This window comes from Austrofundulus limnaeus, unplaced genomic scaffold (assembly GCF_001266775.1).
Source record: "Austrofundulus limnaeus strain Quisiro unplaced genomic scaffold, Austrofundulus_limnaeus-1.0 Scaffold285, whole genome shotgun sequence".
In the NCBI taxonomy this organism is placed as follows: domain Eukaryota; kingdom Metazoa; phylum Chordata; class Actinopteri; order Cyprinodontiformes; family Rivulidae; genus Austrofundulus; species Austrofundulus limnaeus.
The window spans coordinates 313456-319455 of record NW_013952687.1 but is presented as its reverse complement, the minus strand read 5'-3'; the positions used below and the strand labels follow the sequence as shown (position 1 = coordinate 319455).

The window sequence follows — 6000 nt, the reverse complement described above, 5'->3', positions numbered from 1 at the left end:
CTTCCAGAATTTGATTTGGGCAACAATGCACAGAGAGTTCCATAATTGGCACCTTGGAAGATCTGAAAATATAAAATTTTCAATTCATTTTTTATCTGGACCTGGATTAAGTTCAATATTTCCAATGACTAAAAGAATATTAAACAGAAGTCTTAAATGTTGTTTCTGACTGGTTAAAACAGAGTCTGTTATATCCGTGCCTTTAGCACTAATGTCTTTTGTCCACTGATGAAAAACAGAAACATAGGCCGAAATTACTACCCGATCAGGTGAGGTTCTGAAGCCAGTCAGTAGCTTGCTGTTCTTTTCTTCGGTGAATGGCGCACACTTCAAGGCTTGAATAACATGGTTCCCATCATGTCGGACATGAGCATGCTCACCAAAACCAGTAGCTCCAGTTTGATCCTCAACCGAAAAACAGGGCACGGCTGATATTGATCCAAAGAGGCAACACGGAAGCTGGTACGCCTCACTTGTTAGATTAGTCACTCAGTCTCAGCTCCCACCGCCACGCGTCCAGGCCGGCAAGTCCACCCCAGGCGCTCCGTCCAAACACGAGGGACAATCTGAGGGCCGAGGGACTCCATCCACGTCCGCCACTCCACCGAGACACGCCGCAACAGCAGCAAGCCAGAGAAACCAGCCCAACCGGCAAGGTAGATGATATTTACCAAAGTTAGGATAACTTATGGTCGATGCTTGTATACACGCCATAGGACGCTTGTCTGCTGTTATTTTTCAAAAATGATGTCCGTCATTTGCGTCTTTGATCTTTCGTTTATGTAGCATACAGAGTAACGGCAACACTAAAGCTGAGGTAAATTTGGTCAAAAACAGACCTGCAGATGTCTGTAAAGCCAAATGGGATGTATTTTCTGGCAGCGATACTGCACAGCTACATACATCTGCCGCCACCGCCGCCATCTTCATTCACACATTAAATGTTGGAGTGTGGTTTGGCCGCTACATACATGTGGGGTGTTGTGTGTTCTCATGCTTGACTGTATATATCTGTAACCTTGAGCACCACCTCTAGCATTTGTATTTGTGGAAATACACATATGTGTGTGTCTTCTCAAACCTGGCCAATGCTGACCATTTTCTGTCCGTCTGTCTAAACCTCTCCTTTCTTCCCTTCTCCAGAGCCCGAGCCCTTAATGAAGCTGGGGGTCAACGGCAGTGTGCGGCTAATTGGCCAAGTTCGCCCGGGTCTTTGGCTACCTGTGATTGAAGTGTCCAGTGAGCACCCACTGTGCAGCTGCCGCTGCACCCTTCTCTGTTCCACTCCAACAGCCAAGACGCTCGCTGCACCCCTGTCTGCCTTTCCCTAGTGAGTAGAACCCAAGGTCATTTTATTTTGACTTATCCTCCCAGTTTACTCCTGTTCTCATGCCCTGGCAATTCTTTTGATTCCCACTCATATCAAAATGTTCTTTTGGAATGTTCCGAATAATTTTTTTGTGCATAGTATTTATTTATATATTTATTTTTGTCATCCTGTTCTTTCTTTTCTCATTTTTTTCCAAGCTGGGATTGATGGGACTAAGTGTGGGAGTCCATTTCTCACTTTATTTTGCTTACGCTTTTTACTTACACTTGCCACTGTTGGATTTAGGCTACTTCTGTAAACTACCCTCCAATTGGCCAACAGCCAGACGAAGAAAAAAAATGTCTAGCCCTAGCTTTCCTATAATGGGCCCATCAGTTTCTGGTTGGAGCAAAGTGTATCAAACTGCTCCAAGTAAACTAAAGGGTGTGAAGCCAAAACTACAGGGGGTGTTTCTAATTAGTTAAACCACCTCCTTTCTACTTAAAAAGGCAGTCCTGACGCCTATTGTTTGTTGTTTTTGGACAATAGGAGAAGTTGGACAGCTCTGGAAAAGAGATGGAGCAGATTTCAGCGAAAACTCATTGAGAAAATAAATCTGTTATCCTGCAGATAGTTGCTCATCCCACCTGGGAGATTCACTGGCAGTGCTCAACCCCAAAGTGCCACAGCACATTGATTAAAAACATGTCTTTTTTTGTTACTGTACCCATAGACGAGAAGCAGTGCTGGCTTGTAAAATGGTCAGCATTCTGTGTCAAACAATGGTCCAATTATAAGTCAAGTCCTGGACCAGAAGTTTGACCAAGTTCTGGCAAAACTTTACTTGCTCACTACTAAATTTAATGCTTGTTTTCTACGGTACACAAGTGAATAAATCTGTTCTTAGTGTCAATCTCTTAGTTTTTCAAACTGTTTATTTCAGAACACTTAATGTTTTTTGTGTGTTCATTCGTTTCTGTGATGTTATTCAAGTGGCAAAGCTTCCACGGACATCAGGAGTGGCTGGATTCTTGGCATGCTATGTTTATTCATCTGCAGAGTACTTAGCCTGACAGACAAGTTTTTATTTTGCTCCTTTTCTTCATTATCAGCTGTTTACTTTGGCCATAGCTGTTGTGCTCCAATTTCTAACACATTTCCTGCAGCCCTGCAAGCCCACCAGCCTTCCCTGTGGTGTAAAAGATAATCAAAATGTGGCTAATTTGAATAGTAGGCTACCCCACTTGGCTGAGCACAGACAATCCCTCCATCCAAGTTCTGTTAAATCAGCGCTGTCAGAACAAGGTGTTCAAACTACACGTGTGACCTGAAATACAGCCCATTAGGCATTCACATTTCCTATCTTTGGGGTTGTTTATCCCTTTTGTTGTTTACATTCTGCGTCTCACGTCCCATAAGACAGTGTAAATGTCATGGTAATGACATGCTTTTTGGTATCCATGAGGATTAGGAAGTGTCAATTATCTCTTCCGTGGGGCTTTGCCTTGACACAACCCCAGAGCAAAGAGGTGCATGGGGATGAATGAATCAAGATGCACTAGCACAAACAAACCTCCTGAATCTCATTTAGTTGTTGTCTTTTTTTGCAGCAGCAGAGTGGGTGGGGCCCAAAGTGTTGTTTGTTGTTGTGCAACACTGACCTGTTTTTGTTCTGTAACTTTTAGACACTTTAACTGTTTATTTGTGCTGCACTTGTTTATCTTATGTAAGATGAATTTTCATTTTGATTTAAAATATATTATTTTAACACAATTGTTTAATGGTTATAAAATGGTTGTACCCTTTGGCACATAATATTTTAAATATCAGGATTATACAAAAACTTTTGAACTTTTTTTCAAAGTTTGTCATGCTAAAGTTGACTTAAAATATATATTTTTAATCTAATCATTAAGTATCCACAATGTTCTGCATGATGACAGTATTATTGTATAATCACAGTTTTTAAAAAGGTAATTTTATAATTGAATTTTTTTATACACCCCTGCCCCCATATGGCACATAAGCTCAGTTCTGTTCATCATTCTCTGCAATAATCGTATAAGTTAAATATTCCTGGCTTTAAAAATATGTTCCCGCTAACTTTTTTTTTTGATTTGGTAATATAAAGACACTTTATAAATGTGTAGAGGTTGTTTTAAAAGGCTGCTGACATATACCTGCCAGATAATAAACTTGATTGCTCCTGGCCAGAAGAGACACGGGAGCCTCTTCACCTGCCCGTGTTTGGTCTTGCTCATCAAACTCTGCAAATGTCACGTCCTTGCGGTACAAAAATAAAATAAACCACCCTGTTCTTGACTTATCACCCCCGGTCCTCCTCCTGCAAGGCTCCCCCAGTCTCCAGCATGGTACGTCTACGTTCCAGTTCCCCCACACACCCCTGTGAATATCCAAGCTGTCGAGGCTGACTGGGCTGAACACTTTCTTGCCAGGGCACAGTTGGAACAGATCCGGCCTCCAGGCCACATATACTTGTCCAGTCCAGGCCCTGCAAACAAGGCCTGCCCTGTGCAGCTGTCATCTAAATGCGAGGAGCCGTGGTTGACTATGGCAAATTCTTTTTCTCCAACCCGTTATTTTAGTTGTTGAGATGGCTTGTCATTTTGGAATGCGATAGTTTTACAAGCTTTACAGCTCGCCGAGCATGAATTTCTCTTTTGAGCTCATTCCGCAAACCATTGAATTTGCACTGAATCATAAATAGAGAATGAGCCTTTGTTTATGAACAAGGTGTGTAAGTGCAGCGGCATGTATTGCAGCGGTGCAGATGCTTTCTGTTTGGTTTGTCGTTTTTGCAGATTATTGGCTTTAACACGGAGATGTGCTTTTTTTGTTTTGAATCAGCAGATGTAATAATGGTTATCTTTCAGCGGATTGTATAAGATACATAATAGCTGGAGTTAATCGTCCCATCTGCACCTTTTGTAAGCTTGGGAACTGTGGCCTTTGGGAATCATGGGAACATAAGACGAACAGCCAGGGGAGGCTTGTTGAAAGACAGATTCCAGACGAGCCACTCAGTTTCATGTCAAATTCACAGACATACAAATCTCCACAATGATCTGCCAAGTTTCTGCAGAAATCACTGGAGCAGGAATAGCAGAATTTACACACCCCCGCTCTCAGTCCGCCCCCCTTTGCTTCCCTCCTGTCAGCCATCACTGGATGCCATTTGGCAGGAGGGGGTGATAGGCAACATCTGTGAAAATCAGTGTGCGCGGTTGGTTGAATACCACCCACCCCCCCCGCAATCCCCCAATAAATAATGTCAAGTTTATTCATTTTATTATTTTTAGAGGCGTCTTTTCAATGGCAGCAGATTATTTGAATAATTTTGCACAGATTTCAGAACAGAAAGACTAAATTATTAAGAAAGGGGGAGATGACAATTTACTTTCTTTGCAGCAGAATTGCTTCTTGTTGTTAACAAAAAACAAAGCCAGTTTAATTTTCCACTTGTTTTATTTAGTCGTGTCTACTTAAACAATGCTGTTTTTTTTTTTTGCTAAGAAACAATTTTATTTTTTGTCAAGAAAAAGAAACCAGATTGATTCAGCAGGTCTCTGGATGCTGCTCTGCTGCTGCCAGAGATGCGACTGCTCCGAGTCATTGAAGTCTCTTTTATATGGGTGTGCTGTGAAATATAAATAATGAAATGGAGCTTGTAATTGGTGGTTCTCGGTAATTAGGACCAAGCTGTCAGCTCGCGAAGTTGCCTCAGTCTGATGGCACTGCAGCTAGGGCAGTAATTACTATTATCTATGGGGGTTTGTTGACACAACAATAATCCTATTCGCAACCAGAATAGTGGGGCTTATGTTTACTATTGCCACTTTAGAAAAGTTCAGGCACAATAATGGCAAAGACATAAATCTTTTAATATTTGTTTTGAAAGTCCGTGGAATGAGCAACATCAAATCCTTGCTGTAAATAAAGAGGGTGATCTTTGTCCTTACATTTTCTGCTCAGTGACTGCTAAGAGCTTGTCCATATTTTCATTAGTGACACAGTTTGACTTTTTTTTGTGTGCACAGTGTGAAACATGAACAGCATTATCAACCATCTCAGCAGGTTTTCTAATTCCCCTGTAATCCCATCCTCTCATTTATAGGTACTACTGGGGTTATTCTAGGCTTGGAGCATATCTGCCCACCTGCCTCTGCTCCTCTGTGTGAGAGATTGGATTCTCCAACTCCCCTCCTACCTCCATCTTGCCACACAGACTGACACACATTCGTGTCCAAGTTTTGGCTCATCTCATCAGATCCTCATAGTGTAAATGGCTTGGTCTGACCTGAGGATTTATAGGATAAAGGACAGCGACACTTCGACGCTGTGTAGGGGATGATTCCAGGTTGTGGCTAAAAACTTGCCTTCACTAAAAGTGAAATGCTGTTTGTCTGGCACAAGATTTGCAAGCGCAGCATTTACCCCATGAGATGAAAAAGCAAGTGGGCACACAACCAGAAAACCCAGGCAATGGTTTCTTTTCTAGCGATGGAGCTTTGTAACGAGTCTGTGTGACCTCCTGCGAAAGGTTGCAGTATGTGATGATTGGGTGAGCCAAAGAGACTAGCAAAGGTGCACATAAGTTTCTATTTTTGCTTCTTCTTCTTTTTTTTTAAATCTCCGCAATAACACACGACATGCAGATTGCTGTGGCTCTG

The 6000-nt window shown here is 42.0% G+C and overlaps 1 protein-coding gene across 2 annotated transcripts in view; it reads left to right on the top strand.

Moving 5' to 3' along the window:
• plxnb2b (plexin b2b) overlaps positions 1-6000 on the top strand; it is a 197477-nt gene that overhangs the window by 33759 nt on the left and 157718 nt on the right. Inside the window, exon 2 of one of the 2 annotated variants that reach the window (XM_014021272.1) lies at positions 1144-1330. The exons of the other annotated variant lie outside the window; for it this stretch is intronic. The gene's annotated coding sequence lies outside the window, so the exon portion shown is untranslated. The remainder of the gene's footprint in view (positions 1-1143; positions 1331-6000) is intronic. 2 annotated transcript variants of the gene reach the window in all.